The 19,178-nt window shown below is 45.4% G+C and overlaps 1 protein-coding gene across 1 annotated transcript in view; it reads right to left on the bottom strand.

The window, feature by feature from the left end:
• Positions 1–1,566, bottom strand: part of Anxa2 (annexin A2) — a 42,427-nt gene extending 40,861 nt beyond the window's left edge. The window contains exon 1 of the mRNA XM_048332972.1: positions 1,456–1,566. The gene's annotated coding sequence lies outside the window, so the exon portion shown is untranslated. The remainder of the gene's footprint in view (positions 1–1,455) is intronic.
• Positions 1,567–19,178: the final 17,612 nt, after the last annotated feature.

Genomic DNA, 19,178 nt, shown 5'->3' with positions numbered 1-19,178 from the left:
GGCCACACCTTCTACCATATATGGATGAGGGGTTTGAAGCAGCCCTTGAACTTTGAGGTAATGGGTGACATGGAGGAAGGGAGGAAACTGTTAAGCAAGATCGTCTGACTGTGTGGTGGAAGGTGCCTGTCCAGTTCACCTTCCTGAGTCGTATAGCTCCGTGATTCCATAGCTTCAAATTCTATAAATAACAGGGTAGCAGTATTCCTCTTGTTCTTCCTCTTTCCCTTCTCCTCTATTGTTCCTCCTTTTCTTCTTAAATTTTTTTTTGGGGGGGGGGCCTTGAACTCAAGGCCTTGTGCTCTTGCTTGACTTTCCCACTCAAGGCTGGCACTGTACCACTCGAGACACACCCATGTCTGGCTTTTTGCTGGTTAATTAGAGACTAGAGTCTCTAGGATTTGTCTGCTCAGGCTGAAATGTGAACCCTGGTCCTCGGATCTCAGCCTCCACAGTTCCTGGGATTATAGACATGGGCCAAGGGGGCCACCGGCCTACATGATACCTTTGCCCCCCACTTGTATGGTGCTTTTCAGGGTTGTGTATATATTTTCGATTGGATGTTTTTCTGAAATCTTGTAGTAATAAATAACCCTACTTGAGTAAGAGTGGGTGCTCTGAAGCCACTTTCATTGGCCTAGAAAGAGAAACCCAGCCCTGCAGGCTAGCCATCGTGGAAGTACTTACCACACTGGGGCCACTCCCTTTGCAGTCCCTTCAAGTCCCTGACTCAGTTTCCCCACCAGCTAGAGTTACAATCACATCAACCCTCCCCAGAAACCCACGGGAGACACTTCCTTTCTGATACAAACGTTCAACCAAGTGGTCAAGGCCACACATGAAACGAAATTCAGTTTCAGTCCTACAAGATAATCTAGACCTCGTCCCGTGTCACTGGAGGAGGATTTTGGGGGGGGGGGGGGCGGGTGGAGACTCAAACATCCAACCACTCATCCTCCTCTTTCACTCCCTTCCTGCTGGTCGACTCCAAATCCACCTAGGCACATACGTTTTGGGGGTTCCACACTCCCCAACCCCACCCCGAGGACGGGAAGGTTTAATCAAGGGGTACCCAAAAGTGCCCCCCAGTCTCCGAAGGCCCCGGACTGCCGGGGGCGGCCACGCCCTGCTCCCTTCCCGCCTGGAATGCCAGACGCGGGGGTCCCTCTGCAGACCTCCCCGACAGCCTCCCCACTTCCAGGGCAAGCGCGACCCCCGGCCGCCTCGGTCCAGACACCCCCAGGCCTGGCCACAGACGGTCCCCCCAACTCTCAATTCCGGTCCGGGACACCTGGTTTTCTGCGCTGGCCGCCTTCGCAGCAGCAGCACACCCACTTCGGGGGCGGGGGTCCCTCCGGGGGCCCCCCGTCGTCCGGTCCCTCTCGGGCATGGCCCGTTGCTTCCTGGCCGGGCTCCCCGAGGCCATAGCGGGCGGGCGGGCCGCGCCCCGCTTACCTGGGCCGGGCGCGCCGAGAGCAGGAAGCGTCCCCAAGTCGCCGGTGCCGTACGGAGTCGGCCGGCCAGGGTGGGGCTTTTATACCCACCACTGCCTCTTCGTGCCGACCGGGCCCGCCCCACCCCGCCCCGCTCCCACCCCGAGCCGGGGGTGAGTCACCCGCCCCGGCTGGGCCCCCGCTGCCAGCCGCGCCCTGGACCGGGATCCAAGCCCCGCACCCGCGCCCCGGCCCCGGCGCGCAAGCCCCGCCGAGCCGCCCTCCCCGCCTCCAGGAGGCGCCATCCAGGAGGGCTCCTGGCTCTCTTCCTCCTTTCACTTTTGGGGTGCCACGTCGAGTTCTCAGACGCAGGCAGACTTCGTTCGGGTCCCTGTTCCTGCCTTTAGGCATCAGTGCAGTGGAGGAGGATGGCACTGATCCACGAATGGGGAGTCCCTGGAGCTGGGGCCGCCGGCATCGTCTGCAAACCTCTGCTCCCCAGTTGAAGGAGCGCAAGGGAGGGCAGGACGCTTGGCTCAGTCCTGTCCTGCGGAAACCCCCCCCTCCCCCCCGCCTCAGACACTGCGCTCAGAGAGGCCCCCAACCCCGGGCTAGGGTGGGAGGTGAGGGAGGGGGTGAAGTCAGCAGCTAGGATTGCATCCCACGATCGCCCCAAAGTCAACTGGACTCCCCTTCTTTCTCTGGGTCCTCTAGACCCAGCAGCCTCATGGCAGGGAGACTCCGGCAGGGTGGGTCCTTGGCCTAGAGCCCGGAATTCCAACCAAGACTATTCTCCCTTCCCACTTTTATGACTGCTGGAGGTTTGCTTTGCAGCCATTAAGGCAACTCCCTCTCTGGATTTTGTCTGTTCTCATTATTTTTCTTGTCCTTCCCCTCCCCCCAACCTGTCAAATTGGTAACATGGCCAAATGCATATTTGTCGTGTGACTTGTCCTGTGACTAAAAACACTGTATTCAAACCTCAAACTAGCAGAAATGCTTTGCTAATACTGAAGACCTTCCCAACTCCCTTCCTACAGCTTCTTCATGCACTATTTCATGCATGATGTTCCTGTGTTGAATCCCATCATTTCTTTTTTTTTTTTTTAGTTGGTTTGAACTTAGGGCTTCTTACTTGTGCTGCTGGCTGTCTACCCCTAGAGCTATGCCTCCAGCCATTTTCTGCTTGTTTTTGGAGCTGGAGTCTCTCAGATGTTTCTGCTCTGGTTGGTTTTGAATTATTTCAGCCTTCTGAGTAGCTCTCTCTCTCTCTCTCTCTCTCTCTCTCTGTGTGTGTGTGTGTGTGTGTGTGTGTGTGTGTGTGTGTCAGGGATTGAGGCACTATCACTTAGGTTTGTCACTCAAGGCTGGTGTTCTACCACTTGAGCCACAGCTCCACTTCTGGCTTTTGGCTAGTTGATTGGAGATAAGAGTTTCATCGGCAAGAAGTGTGATTCTCAGATCTCAGCTCATAAGTAGCTAGGGTTACAGGCATGAGTTACAGGTGTCCGGCTATATCTCATCTATTTCAACATCCACTTTCGCTTTCCACTTGAGGGTCATGTCACTCCCAGGAATCGGAGAAAGACAGGCAGGCCGGCCTGTAGGCATTGGGGCTGTGCTCACTGGGTCATACAAAGCCACGTGGCGGCCAAGTATTCCAAAGCTGGAAGTGCCACACCCACTGCCGACGTTTCCTGTCACTCCACATCACTGGGAATTATGCCTAAGCCCTCAGAGAAGGACAAAAAGAAACATGAAGCAACGTTTTGGGTATAATTTCTAACATAGATGCAAAGCTGTTTAACCACTGACAGCCCAAAAGACAGAATCCATGTGAATGGTTATACTCCATGTGAACACATTGGAACCTAAGAGGAACTTTCAGAGGAAGACAGTAGGAGCTGGCAGAAGCAGACTTTTTTTTTCCTGCTTCTCAGGGCAGGTCCCACAGTCCCCAGCTCTCACTTTCAATTCTAAGTTCTGTCTTGGAGTTTTGAATCCTTCTGTAGAGGGTCTCACATTGAAAATGGGAGACAATTAGCCCACCACAGGCTACCACTTATGCTTCATGACTTAGGCAGAACTCCATGGGGACACCTTGACCCATGGTGTTGGATGAGTGTACTTCAGATTGTGTGATATGCCAGAAAGTTGTCAAACACCCAAAAGAATGTTTTGCCTTCTCTTGGGTATCGGGTAAATCCATGCTTAGATAAATCTGTGTAATGGCCAGGCTTTGCTTAAGAACTCTGCCGTGAGGCTATAAAAATGAAGATGTTAGAAGTCATGGTTTGTTTGCCAGTCCTGGGGCTTGAACTCAGGGCCTGAGCACTGTCCCTGGCTTCTTTTTGCTCAAGGCTTGCACTCTACCACTTGAGCCATAGCGCCACTTCTGGCCTTTTCTATATATGTGGTGCTGAGGAATCAAACCTAGGGCTTTATGTATGCAAGGCAAGCTCTCTTGCCTCTAGGCCATATTCCCAGCCCCATGGTTTGTTATTTCTGAGGAATGTGAGACCCTTTTATTAGTTAAAAAGGAAAAAAAAAAAGAACTTTGAAGTCTTCAGCTAAGGAATCTCTTTCCCTGGGGGGAGAGGAGTTGATGCTATTCTCTCCTGTGCAGTCTGTCCTCTGAGTGCCTGACTTTGGTTCACATTTTGCTATGCCTCGTTATCTCTAATCATAAGGAATAGGTAAGGACTCATAGAATGAAAGAAGGTGAGAGGCCAGGCACTGGTGGCTCGTGCCTGTAATCTTTTTTGCTAGTCAGGAGGCTGAGGTCTGAGGATCATGGTTTCAAACGAACATGGGCAGGAAAGTCTGTAACACTTTTATCTCTAATTAGCAAAAGGCTGTAAATGGAGCTATGGCTCAAGTGGTAGAATGGTAGCCATGAGTGACAAAGCTAACGGATAGTGCCCAGGTCCTGAGTTCAAGCCCTGGCATTGGCATAAAATAAAATAAAAGGAGCATTATTCCTTTACAAGGGATCTGTGTAGATAATCCACCTCAACCCTTAAGTGGTAAGTAGCAAAGCAGAGGCCAAAACATCTTTTTCTGCCTCTCTACCTGCCAAAAATATATCACATTTCACTGTCACCACCGTGAGTTCTGTACAGTTACACCCAGGTGCTCTGGTTGTATGAGGGCTTTTTTTGTTGTTGTTGTGTGCTGGTGCTAGAACTTGAATTCAGAGCTTCAAGCTCTCGATTGGCTTTTGGTTGCTGTTGTTGATTTTTGGTTCTACCACTATAGCCACAGCTCCACTTCCTAGTGTTTTCTGGAGATAAGAGTATCATGGACTTTAATGCCCAGGCTGGCTTCAAACAACAATCCTCTTATCTCAGCCCCCTGAATAGTTAGGATTACAGGCGTGAGCCACCAGCACCCAGCTGTGTTGTCTAATTTGGATGTTTATAAACCATAAGCCAGTATTTCTTTGAGTCTGTGATCAGTGTAGGACAAAATGTCTTACATTTGAAGATATGAGCAAGAGAGGAAAAAGATTAATCTGAGAAATTCAACATACAAATAACAGTACTTTAGAAAAAAAAACACACACACCAAAATGGAGGACAGAATATCAACAAAGAATAACTGAAGGGAATTTGCTAGACCTGACAGCCATGACTTATTAGATTGAAAAGGCCACAGTGGATGAAAAGCAAACCAACCCAAGGCACATTCTCAGGAAATTTCAGAATACTGCATAAGGACGAAGAGAACTTTCTAAGACTCCTGAGAGATAAAGCGTCACACATGAAGGCTCAGAAATAAGAACAGTATTTTACTCAATACCCAGATCTTAGTTTCTAAATAGGATTCTTTGGAGACACCTTGGCTTTCAGGATGGCGCAGAAAAAAATACAAGGTGAGCTTTGTATGAAACCACACATCAAAAACACACCAGTTTTAAGACACTCACTAGTAAACAAAAATTGGGGCTAACTGAAGTTTCAAGTTCAATATTATTAGGAATCAATTATATCACATGGAATAACTGAAAATGGATAGTTTTTTTTAATTCACAAAAAGTTGAATAAGAGGGGCTGAGGATATGGCCTAGTGGCAAGAGTGCTTGCCTTCTATACATGAGGCCCTGGGTTCAATTCCCCAGCACCACATATACAGAAAATGGCCAGAAGTGGCGCTGTGGCTCAAGTGGCAGAGTGCTAGCCTTGAGCAAAAAGAAGCCAGGGACAGTGCTCAGGCCCTGAGTCCAGTCCCCAGGACTGGCCAAAAAAAAAAAAAAGTTGAATAAGAAAAGCTCTTATTCATGGATCAATTCAATTACAAAAGTATCTAGGGGCTGGGGATATGGCCTAGTGGCAAGAGTGCTTGCCTCCTCTACATGAGGCCCTGGGTTCAATTCCCCAGCACCACATATACAGAAAATGGCCAGAGGGGGCGCTGTGGCTCAAGTGGCAGAGTGCTAGCCTTGAGCAAAAAGAAGCCAGGGACAGTGCTCAGGCCCTGAGTCCAAGCCCCAGGACTGGCCAAAAAAAAAAGTATCTGCAACACTAACTACATAGCCAGGTGAAACCTTTGGAAACTTCCGTTTTCTCATCTGCAAGGCTTACCGACAAAATTAGAAAATGCATAAAGGACACCTGGTATGTTGCAAATGCTAAAAATCTTGATTCTTTCATTTTTCCTCCTGTCTTTTCAGCACTCAGCCCTGCTGAATTCAAAAGCCCTCCGTACATCCTTGTTGAGTTCAGTTGTCATAACCCAATCCTCAGTGTGGATAAACCACAACTTCTGCTTTGGTTTGAGGTATTTTCAGAGACACATCTGTGGTGACTCCAGTGTCTTTCCCAGCGGTAACAGATGCTGAGGTCTCCATTCAAAGCAATAATCTTCCTAAGACAGAGTCTGACCACATGATCCCTCTCTCAAGACTACCTACTAGGACCGTGACCTGCCTGGCCAGCTTGGTTTCCCGCATCTTTTCCCTCTTCACTCTTCTCTGCACTGTGCCACTGCTTAAATAAGACATCAACAATACTCTCCCACTCCCTTTTCTGTTTACCTGTGAAATTTCTCCTGTCTGTTGTTCCCAGAGGGTGAGCTTTGCCTCGTGGACAAATGCTATAATTATTTTTCTGAAGGTAAAGCCTTTCCCAGGCCCTTCAGATGTCTTTGGTTTTGATCATCTACTTCTGGCAGTTTTCTGCATGTCTCTACTCACAATGATCATAGCTCCCATTGTCATTCTTGAGTTTTTTGGCTTCTGCAGCTAGGCAGCAGCTCTCTATAACAGGCATTGGTTGGGTTGTTTCCTCTTTGTGCTGACAGTGACTTGCCTTGTACCTGTTACTATTGCATTTATCTCTCTAGGTCACGCTTCAGCTCACCTTGCCAAAATGAAAAAGGTTGGTTGTAGCCAGTGTAGTAGAAATGGACAGAATGAGGATTCTCGTGTGTTATTGGTGGCAGAGTGGTTTAGTAAGATCCTCTAATCTTGGTCAGTAGTGTCATTTCTAGACAGTTCTTTTAGGTCCATACATGAGGACATCAGGGGTTCAAACCCATCAAGGAGGTTAAATTAAAATCTATGGAGGATCTCTGCCCTGGGTTGAAGAGCATGAAGTAGTCAATATGTTCTGACATAGACCAATTTCAGAAAGACAATATTTGTAATCCTGGCTATTTGGGAGGCAGAGATTGGTGGAATCAAGGCTAGAGCCCAGCCCAGGCCAAATAGTGAGAGCCCATTTCAGCCAACAAACTGAGTGTGGTGGTTCATGTATGTAATAACTCCAGCTATGCAGGAAGCATAAATAGGAGGATCATAGTCTAGATGAGACCCTAACCAAAAAAGATGATATCCAAAAAAATACTTATCCATTCAGGAGGGACCCCTGGGATTCATTCCCCTTGCATCTTGAGTCATGGCTATATACTGATGTAAAATTGTTGCTTTAATTCAGATGCCTGGATTGCAGAACCAACATGATTTTAGTCCTCAGAGTATTCAAGTGCATAGCCACGGTTAAGAAATACCACTTTGGGATGGGGATATAGCCTAGTGGCAAGAGTGCCTGCCTCGGTATACCCGAGGCCCTAGGTTCGATTCCCCAGCACCACATATACAGAAAACGGCCAGAAGCTGCGCTGTGGCTCAAGTGGCAGAGTGCTAGCCTTGAGTGGGAAGAAGCCAGGGACAGTGCTTAGGCCCTGAGTCCAAGGCCCAGGACTGGCCAAAAAAAAAAAAAAAAAAAAAAAGAAATACCACTTTTACTGGTTGCCAGTAGCTCACGTCTGTAATCCTGTCTACTAGGATCTGAGGATCACAGTTGGAAGGTAGTCCCGGCAGAAAGTCCAAGAGACAATTATCTCCAATTAAGCAGCAAAGAGCTGGAAGTGGAAGTATAGCACAAGTGGTAGAGTACTAGCCTTTAGGGAAGAAGCTAAGTGGAAGTGCAAGGCCCTAAGTTCAAGCCCCAGTACTAGCCAAAGAAAAGCCACTTTCCTTGTGATCCATCCATACTGGTTCTGGGTATATACTAAAATAGAATCAGAGTCAGATCAGTATAGAGATACACAGGTTAGATACTTGATGGCGTGAACTGGGAACCTGTCATAGCATACATAGGTAACTAGATACGGTAGACATAGCATACATAGGTAACTAGATATGGTAGATGTTTGTGTCTTTTCACTTGTACAAATGTCCTCCCACTCTGTCAGGTCCTGGTGGGAAGAATGGAGCCCAGTGTTGTAACCCACAAGGCCGGAGTTGATGAAGGACACCAGGGGAGGCCATGAGAGGTTGAAGTAGAGCTACTCTAGATACCAAGAGAACATCCCAGGACACAATTGTCAGTCATATGTCTGAAGGACATGACAGAGTCTAAACAGGAGGAGAAAAAAAAACCAAGGCATCATGTCAAGAGAAAGAAAAAAGTTACTTTTGACATTTCTTCAAACAATAATACTAAAAGAGGTAGGTACTGAAGAAGAGAAGGAAGAGGAGTAGAAGGACAAGGAGAGAGAAGAGAAGGAAGAGGAGCAAGAGAAGGAGGGGAGCAAAAGAAAAGGAGAAAGCAGGAGGAGCAGGCAGAGGGGATAAGGAAAGAGAGGGAAGGGGAAGAGGGGAGCAGAGACTGTCCAAAAGGAAACAGATGAACTGGATGAGCCCTCTGCACTCCCCACCCAGGGACAACTGTGATTTCTAGTCATCTCACTAGGAACTACTCAGATACTAGACCTTTTGACCCAGTTGCCCCTGCAAGTTTCTTGCTAGAACACTCACTGGTAGACTCCTAACCCAACATCCTCAGGCAGTAGGTTTAGAGTGCAACACCTCATAGCTTGGGAATCCAGGTTTCCCCAAGGCCTGTAGAGTAAGAATGCTTGATTGCTTTCTAAGACTGTGGGCCTCAGGATTGTGCTAGAGCCAAAGGCAGCAGATGGGGGAACTACTCTCCTTGGCTCTAGCTGCATTTTTTTTTCCTTTCCTCGTTTAGAATGAGAGGTTAGTGTTCCCCAAATCCCAGGGCTGCACTCCTTAATTTGGAGCTGAACCAGATGACTTCACTGGTGTTTCCTTCCTCTGGTCTCCAGGATTCATCCTCTTTGGTAACTAGGGTGGAGTAAAAGAAAACAACTCAAGCACTCAGGTAGCTAACTGCCCAGAGGGAAACCGTCAGGAAAACTGTTAGGTTGTAAAGGAATGAGGAAAGAGACTAGGGTGTAGCTCAGTAGTAGAGCCCTTGTGTAGCATAGGAGAGGCTCTGGGCTCAATTCCTAGCACTGCCAAAGAAACCAAGGAAGATGGGAGAGAATAAGAAATAACCAGTCCACAACATTCTTAGCTCCGAAGTATTTCCTAGACCCATCCAGTATTCAGTGCCCCCTTTACGTGTCACCCCCATTACGTGTCAATTACATGAACCTCCCTGCTTCTGTGTGTGTGGGGGGGTGGGGGGGTGGGTGGGTGCGAGCGCACCAGTCCCAGGGCTTGGAACTTAGGGCCTGGGCACTTCCCTGAGCTTCTTTTGCCTCGAGGCTAGTGCTCTACCACTTGAGCCACAGCTCTACTTCCAGCTTTAGTGATTAATCAGAGATAAGAGTTTCAAGGCCCAGCAGCCCCACTTTTGGGCATCTACCCAAAAGACCACAAAGAACACACTAAAGCCACCAGCACAACAATGTTCATCGCAGCACAATTTGTCATAGCTAAAATATGGAACCAACCCAGATGCCCCTCAGTAGACGAATGGATCAGGAAAATGTGGTACATATACACAATGGAATTTTATGCCTCTATCAGAAAGAATGACATTGCCCCATTCATAAGGAAATGGAAGGACTTGGAAAAAATTATACTAAGTGAAGTGAGCCAGACCCAAAGAAACATGGACTCTATGGTCTCCCTCATAGGGAATAATTAGCACAGGTTTAGGTTAGTCACAGCAGAGGATCACAAGAGCCCAATAGCTATACCCTTATGAACACATAAGATGATGCTAAGTGAAATGAACTCCACGTTATGGAAATGACTGTTATATCACTGTTGTAATTACTTTCAACATGTGATGTGAAACTGTAGCTTCTATTATTGATGATCCTCTTGAACCCCCTTCTTGTGGTTGTACATGCACTATCTCTATATCTTATCTGAGTACATTGGAAACCGTGTATACTGGTATCAGAACTAGGAAACTGAAAGGGAATACCAAAATCGAGAGACACAGGGTAAACAAGACAAACGACTACAAAAGCAATACTTGCAAAACTGTTTGATGTAAATCAACTGAACAACTCATGAGGGGAGAGGGAAAAGGGGAGGGGAAGGAGGGAATGAGGGAGGAGGTAACAAAACAGTACAAGAAATGTATCCAATGCCTAACGTATGAAACTGTAACCTCTCTGTACATCACTTTGACAATAAATTTTTTTTTTTAATTTTAAATGCTCTCTCTGGCTGAAACTCAATCCTCAGATCTCAGCCTCCAGAGTAGTCAAATGTTTGACAATTTTTTTTTCTATGAAATCTTACGGAAATTTCAAGCCTAGTTGGTTCGGATCATCTGCAATCCTGAAAGTGCTGTCAAGGCAGCTGGGCACTGGCGGCTCACGCCTGTAGTCCTAGCTACTCAGGAGGCTGAGATCCACAGGAACACCATTCAACGCCAGCCCAGGCAGAAAAGTCTGCAAGGTTTCATCTCCAAAACCAAAAGCAAAAAGCCAGGCTGGAGTGTGTGGTTCAAGTGAAGTAAACTTCGAGTTTAAACCTGGGGAGGTTAAGGAAAGCTGCCAAGATCTGCCTAGCAATAGCAGCCCTTAAGCCCCATCTACCCAATTCAGCAAGCACTGAGAATAAGCTAGATGTCAGGCACCGGGGCGGAGCTGTACAGCAGACACACACCAGGAGAAAACGCGCCACTTCATCCTAAGGTCTCATGGCATTTACTGATTTTAACTTGGTAAATGTATCAGAAGTAAAATCCAAGTGCTAGAAGAACACAAGCAAGACTGATCTTGAGAGGTCTAGGATGGTAAGCGATGGGGAAGGGAAGTAAGCCATTCCTTCCTTCGTGGCCAGGCCATGAGTTACTCAGCATTTTTGACATCATTACACAACCCTGAAAGAGGAAATTCAACACACACCAATGTGTTCTTTACTGGCAGGAAGTGGCAATGCAGAGATATGACTGTTTATTTTTAAATAAACTATCCAGTGTAAAAACTGGTAAAGAGGATCAGTCCCTAGAGATAGGTTTACCCCACCACCATTGTGGGAATATCTTTGGATCTCACCTACTTATTTCTTTCAGAAGCAAATCCTGCTCACTGAAAGGTATGTGTGTGTGTGTGTGTGTGTAAGCACACATGTGTGCATGCATGTGTGCTTGTAGTTGGGTTTGAATTCAGTCTCAAGCTTTCATTCAGCTTCTTCAAGACTGCCCTACCACTTGAGCCACAGTTGCACTTCCAGCTTTTTGGTGGTTAATTGGAGAGTCTCACAGACTGTCATACCTGAGCTGACTTTGAACTGTGATCCTCAGATCTCAACCTCCTGAGAAGCTAGGATTACAGGCATGAACCACCAGGTAAAGATCTTTTTTAGGAGAAGCTAAGGGTCATTCTGAATCAGGGTGGTAATAGTTAAGTAAGGCAGAATCCTGCCCTATTTAAGGCACCAGAAATTCTAACCAGACAGATCTTCCTTTGATAATATTATACCATTAAGTCAACAGGATGTATTTTCTAGGTTGAGGAAATTTGATCATCCTGGTATGAGGTCAGTAGTAGAAATGGATCCAAAGCAAGTTTTTGTAATTTCTGTAATACTGACTACAATCAAGTAATATTATCTAATCAATAATTAATTTGGGGGTAGATAAAATTATTCAAGAGGGTGCGTTGAAATGGAATCTTCAGGAATGAAATATCTATGCATAATAAACAAACATACATTTCAACCAAAGCGTCTCCGCGTTAGAAGCATGGCTCAGTTGGTAGAGCACTAGCCAATAAGCAAAAGCATTAGGTACTGAGTTCGAGTGTGAAGCACTTGCGGAAAAGCTTCTTGTGATGGGATCTGACTCTCCAGCCTTTCTGGGAGGTGACTGGGGTTTCAGTTTGGACATCTGGGCCCAGCTGTTCCATTCTATTCATTTTTCTTTCCTATCTCCAGAGTCTTTGTTTTGAAAGGCTAAGAGGAAAACCAATGAGGTTAAAAAGTAGGTAAAAGTCAAGCATTATTTTGAGGTGACTTCAAAATGAATGACCTCAACTCTTTGGAAACTACCATCACGTTTGGCTATTCCGTTGTTCGTGGAAGTATTGGTTTTTGAGACGTGTTGAAATGCATGTTTATTACCCATAAATAGTTCATTTTAGGAGGTAAGCAGTCTTTTTCCCCCCCCAGATCAGTGTCCACTTCATCATGTAATGAGAATTTAATTCTCCAAAGAAGAAAAATTGAAAGAGAATCCTATCCTATCCTATCCTATCCTATCCTCTGGGGGCTGCAGGAAGGAGAGACGTCTGATTCAGATATGTCTGTAGGACCCAGCACAATATTTGTTATTCGCCTCTTTCCAGTAGATTTACCATTTGTGCCTCTTCCATTCTCACAAATATGGTAGATGTTTCCTACCACAGACATGGAGAAGACCAGCTTGCCTGGTAAGTCTAGTCATTGAATCCTGAGATTTAAATTTAAAAAAATAGCCTCCCTAATTTGCCTGCCTTCAGGCCTTTCCTAGTTTCTATCCTGCCCCTTATTTTTCCTATTCCAACCATACTTCCCATCAGAGATAGTTAACCCTATTGTCCACCTCAAAGGCCCACCACAGTTGAAAATGCTCCTGATTACTTCCATTGCATGAGAAAGTACACACTCTCCTCATCAAGACCTCCTTCTTCCTGCCAGCTCCCGCTCTGTGCTGTCCACTTCTAAGATTCAACCTCTCACACATCTCTTCCTCTGGGAAGTGACAGTCTTAACATGCTGGAAGTGAATTAGCTGTAACATTTGGGCTCCTGGGAGGCGGAAGGCTTGGCTGACAGCAAACTCAGCAAGGCTCTGTATGCAAAATGACATTTGGGGCCTGAGGCTCTTACTAAGTTACACAGTCCCTGCTCCTTAAGAGTAAAAGTTTTCTAGCACCAGAGTGGAGCATTAAAAAGAGCCAGCCTGAATTAGGGACTGACCTACCACTCTATTAGCCATCCACCACGCACACAGGGACATTCAAGCCCCATGCACTGTGATTTCACAGTTTTCCCTCATCCCCCATTCTGAACTCAAAAGAGAGTCAGTAACCTGTTGTGTAATTCCCTGAGATGGCAGCAGGGAGCTGGACAGAAAGTTCCACTGCCCACTGGGTCTCTTGGGAATTATAATTTACACCACTTTTGGTGGGGCAGAGGGCAGGCATTATACTTGCAAAGTGTCTTCAATTATTTATTTTTCCATACTAGTAAAAAGGTTGTTTGCATAGTGCTGTGACTCAAGACTCACTAGTTAAAAATAAAACACCAATTCCATGAGCTACAAGATAGGTATTTTCAAAAAAAAAAAAATCCTTGGTGAATAGATGAACTTTCTCATTCAGTGAAACAAATAGATCGTAATGATCTGATCATTTATTCTGGATTCATCCAGTTTTCTCGATTCTGCTCTGGGGCTTGAACTCAGGGCCCTCGGGCTTGCTTGCTCAGCTTGGAGGCTCTACCACCTGAGCATGTCTCCAGGCTGGCTTTTTCCCGGTTAGTTTGGAGATAGTCTCATGGACTTTTCTGCTCCAGCTGGCTTTCAAACCTCAGTCCTTCAGTTCCCAGCCTGCTGAGAAGCTAAGACTATAGGCATGAGCTATTGGCATCTGGCTTGGAGTCTTTATTACTGAAGATGATTTTTGATCAGGAATATAACTTCAGCAAATCCTAACACTCCCCCATCCCCAAGCACCACTTATTTATTTATTTATCTATTTATTTATTTATTTATTTATTTATTTATTTATTTTTCGGCCAGTCCTGGGCCTTGGACTCAGGGCCTGAGCACTGTCCCTGGCTTCCTTTTTGCTCAAGGCTAGCACTCTGCCACTTGAGCCACAGCGCCACTTCTGGCCATTTTCTGTATATGTGGTGCTGGGGAATCGAACCCAGGGCCTCATGTATACGAGGCAAGCTCTCTTGCCACTAGGCCATATCCCCAGCCCCCACTTATTTATTTTTTAACTGGCACATTAAAAGTATACATACTTATGACAGGTCATATATTTCAATGTATGTACAATGTCCAAATCAGGGCAAATGTATCTATCTTTTAAGTTTTCATCATTTCTTTGTGGCTAAAACATTTAATATCCCTTCTTCCAGCTTAAAAAATACATTATATTATTGTATATTGTGTGTAACCCTACATGAAATAGAACCCATAACTTATTCTTATTACCTGTTGACTAACAGTTATCTTTTCCATTGAACACTCAAGGAGCAAATGTAACTAGTCTCGTGAAGGATGAGGGCATCCGTGCAACTCCCCTGGACATACTTCTCTCTCACTTCTTTAGAGTTCCATCTAACAGGTGAACCCCAGATCCTTATCATTTAGTATTAGTTGAAGTTGGATAGATGAGTTGCTGACAGGTGAAGACACTAGTTCTGGAAAGACCAGTTTTTCAGAAGTATGGCTGACCTGTGTGTCCTTGGCATTGGAGAACATTCCAGGCAAATGGTGTGGCTTGGAGAGTCAAATAAGGGAATAAGGGAGAGGTGTGTTGTTTGTGGCACACCAGCATTAGAGAGGAGCTTTTCTTGTTTTGCTGTCGTTGGTGTTGCCCTAGGAAGAATCTGAGACTGCATAGCAGATTTAGACAAGTTTTCTGGCCATGAAGAATGTTTTGAAAAAGGTTTCCAAACACATTCGTCTTTCAAATTGTTAGCTCTAATCTGAATTGTTGCTTTCTATATAAAAACATTTTTTTTTTGTTTACAGTCTTGCTATAGTAGCCCAGCCTGGCCTCAAACTCATGGCCAGCTTGCCTCAGCTTCCCAAAGGCTGGGATTATAGGTTTACATGACCATACCAGGTCTTGTGTTACCTTTAAATGAGCAGGCGTAGCATTAAATGAATTGAACATTATTGTAAGACAGCATCCAAATCATAGGGTTGTGTTCTTTCTTGAGGGGTGATCTTTAAATTCTTCCTTTGTGCACAGTTACTCATAGAGTTGTCCTTGGGAACAGAATGGTGGTCCAAAGTTGAGATGGAGATGGTCTAGTTACATGCCAGTTAATGGTTAATGGGGAGCGCTTAGGTGTCAGCAGAAATTCCTACATGTTGATTGTAGGTCTAGAGTTGGCCTAACCCTGTGCTCCATTTTAGGCTAAGCCCACAGTTGTATGGAGATGCCATTATTGCCTTTGAGCAGCCTTCTTTCTGCTTAGAAACCCATGTGAACACTATAGACTTGAAAGGGAATAACGAGATAACATCAGATAAAATTTGTGGTATTATAGTAAGTACAGTAGAGATTTGGGAAGCATTCTTTCCAAGGGGAGCTCCCTGCAGTGGATCTGAAAATTGAAATCTGATTTTCTGTCACTACACTTCAATCCTTTGGCTTTTTAATGCATATCTGAACAGTTGGCTAAGGGATGAATATCCCATCCTTTATCAGTTAGGTCATAAATACATCATAAAGAAATTACATAAATGGTCATAAATAACATCCCTTTCCAGAAGAACCAGCTATTCCATTCCATTATCTTGTTGCCACAATGCATGAGTGCAGTTGACCCATTTATCCCCAGCTCCAGGAGGGGTCTTGATGGGGTCCCTCTCCCTTCCTCCTGGGACTTGTATGGAAACCCAGACCTAAACCAGTAGCTATCTGGTAAACACTTTAGATCTAGAGACACCAAGAGGGGGATGTTTCTGGTCATAAAATAGTTCACTCAAACTGGCAAACAAGCTACATCCTCACTGTGTGTGTGTATGTGTGTGTGCATGCACGCACCCCCCCCCCCCCACATGCATCAGTCCTGGGGCTTGAACTCAGGTCTGGGTGCTGTCCCTGAGTATTTTTAAAGGATGATGCTCTGCCACTTGAGCCACAGCTCTACTTCTGGCTTTATGGTGGAAAATTGGAGATATAAGTATCATGGACTTTCCTGCCCGGGCTGAATTCAAACTGTGAGCCTTAGATCGCAGCTTCTCTAGCTTAGATTAAAGGCATTAGGCGGGCTGGGGAAATAGCCTAGTAGCAAGAGCGCTTGCCTCGTATACATGAAGCCCTGGGTTCGATTCCCCAGCACCACATATACAGAAAATGGCCAGAAGTGGTGTTGTGACTCAAGTGGCAGAGTGCTAGCCTTGAGCAAAAAGAAGCTAGGGACGGTGCTCAGGCCCTGAGTCCAAGGCCCAGGACTGGCAAACAAACAAAAAAATAAAAATAAAAAATAAAGGCATAAAGCACTGGCGCCCTGAAACCCTTGTTTTTCACAGGGTCTTGAGCTAACTTTGTCTAGGCTGATCTTGAACTCAGATCCTCCTACCTCTGCCTCTCAAGCAGCTGGGATACCAGTACATGTACCACCACAGCCAGACAGAAAACTTTTAATCTGAAATAATCTTAAATTTGTATAAATGTTGAATAAATAGTATGTATAGTCCTATAAAACTTTCATCAAGGGCTGGGAATATGGCCTAGTGGCAAGAGTGCTTGCCTCCTATACATGAAGCCCTGGATTCAATTCCCCAGCACCACATATATAGAAAATGGCCAGAAGTGGCACTGTGACTCAAGTGGCAGAGTGCTAGCCTTGAGCAGAAAGAAGCCAGGGACAGTGCTCAGGCCCTGAGTTCAAGGCCCAGGACTGGCAAAAAACAAAAAAACTTTCATCAAGCTTCCCTAATGGTTAAATATTTCCCTGCATAAATCTTCCAACTTGAAAATAAATTGCAGACACAATGTTCCATTATTAATTTCTTCTTTGGCTTTTATTTCCTAAAAGTGGGATGCGCTCTAGTATAACCGCATCAAAATCAGGGAATTCGCATTGTTCTATCATTACTAACAAATCTACAACCGCCATTCAAGCTTTTGTCCCAATAGTGTCCTTTGTTGGACAAGGATCCCAATAAAGACCAAGTCATTCAGTTGTGGGTGTGGGGGGAGGGGAGGGGGTCATTCATGGTTGTTGAACTCAAGGCCTGGGTGCTATTCCTATTTTTTTTTGCTCAAGATTAGTGCTTCACCACTTTGAGCCGCAGCTGCACTTCCGGTTTTCTGTTGGCTAATTCGAGATAAATCTCAGACTTTCCTGCCAGGGCAGCTTTGAACCATAATCCTCAGATCTCAGCCTTCCAAGTAGTGGCTAGGATTACAGGCGTGAGCCACCAGCACCCAGCACTCAGTTGATCTATAATCAGAAACAATCCTACAGGTGTTCTGCCTTTCCAAGGAAGGAGGAACTTTTGAAGATTCCTGTTTTCTACACTGTTGCAGTTCGGGTTTCTCTGGTACTCCAGGATGTATTGCCTGGAATCTACCAAAGCAGCAGCCCTGGGCTGTTCTCATGTGTGACAGGAAACACACTATTGGCTTTGTCTCATTACTGATGATACTTTTATCCTTTGGTTAAGATAGTTTCTGCTAGGTTTATTCAGCCCTAATTAATAGCTATAGTTATCATTGAGTAATAATTAGTTTGGGGGAAAGACTCTATAGGGCTATATGTAGATATTCCTGTAATCAGTTTTTTTTTCATTCACTAAGTTAGGCTCTGCAGATTGCTCAACAATTATTACTGTAATGGCTGCACCGGAGTGGTTTTTCCAACTCCATTCCATTTATTGGTTGGCATTCTACTGTAGAATAGAATGTTCCCTTCTTCCCCACTTATTGGTTTACATCAGTATGGACTCACGGTTCTTTTTTGTAACTCAAAGGCTGTTAGTATGATCACTTAATGTTGAGTTTTTCTTAGACCTGAGATCCTGTCAGTTCATTTCTGTCCTCATTGTTCTTTGGTAGTTTATGGTGCAGAATGTTCCAGGACCCAGCCTTGAAATCGGTCATTTCTTCAAGGAGTCCTTATTTACTTTCGTGCCAAATGGGATTTAGAAACCAGGATATGGTTACTTGGTGTTCTCATGGCTATGGGAGTGTCCCTGCTTCCGATCCTCTCCGCACGCATCTGTATGCACACGCAGCCAGAACTGTGGCACAGTCACAGCTCCGACACTACATAGACACAAAGGACCACGAGCTCTCTCTGGCACTTCCGATTCCAACCCCACACCACAGGGTTTATTTTTGTCTTTTCCTTTCCCATGGTTCCCAATGTATTTATACCACCCTCTAGACAGCCCTCACCAATGAAGGTGGAAGGAATGTCTCAGACGGTCCTATGCTGTCATCACAATACCACAGACTGGGTGATTGTAATAAATCTGATTCTGTAATAAATAAATAAATACATCTGTAATAAATTTGATTCTGAAGCTCACAAGTCCAAGATCAAGGCGCTGGCATCTAGTGTGGGCCTTCTTATTGTGTTCCCAAATGGCAGCAGGTGAATGTGCAAATGCTGCCAGGCCCTGGTGGCTCACATCTGTAATCCTCGCTATTCAGGAGGCTGAGAGCAGAGGATCGTTGTGCAAAGCCAGCCCCGGCAGGAAAGTACCTGTGAGACTCTTTATCTCCAATTAACCATCAGAAAACAGGAAGTGGCACTGTGGCTTAGTGGTGGAGCACTATAGCCTTGAGCAAAAAGAGCTCAGGGACAGTGCCGAGGACCTGAGTTCAAGGCCCATGACTGATCAGAAATAAAGAAAGTGCAAGTGCTAAGATGGTCATATAGCAGCCTGCTGTGTCGCTAGGATTACAGGTAGAAGCTGCAGGCACCCAACTGAATCCCCTATGGTCCAAAGGCCAGACAGGTGTTTCATCACTGAGTTACATTCCCATCCTGACTTTAATGTCATTTTCTTGCTTATAAATTCTCCATGCTGAAAATCAAGTGCATGTCATTAAACATGGATTTACAAAAGAGGCTTTATTAGCACAAATGGAAAACTAAATTATGTATTACTCAGGTTATTCAAATGTATGGCTTAATTTAAAATCAATCGTTTGCAAAACACATCTAACAAATAATGTTAAAAAAAAAAAAACAAAAACGAGCCAGAGTTTAGCAGGCTGAGATATGAGGATTGGGGCTCCAAGGCAGCCTGGGGCAGACAAACCCAGGAGATTCTAGCTCCAATTAAGC

The sequence above is a fragment of the Perognathus longimembris genome, chromosome 23 (assembly GCF_023159225.1).
Source record: "Perognathus longimembris pacificus isolate PPM17 chromosome 23, ASM2315922v1, whole genome shotgun sequence".
NCBI lineage: Eukaryota > Metazoa > Chordata > Mammalia > Rodentia > Heteromyidae > Perognathus > Perognathus longimembris.
Note: the sequence above shows the minus strand (reverse complement) of the source record. Positions and strands in the feature narration are given on the sequence as shown.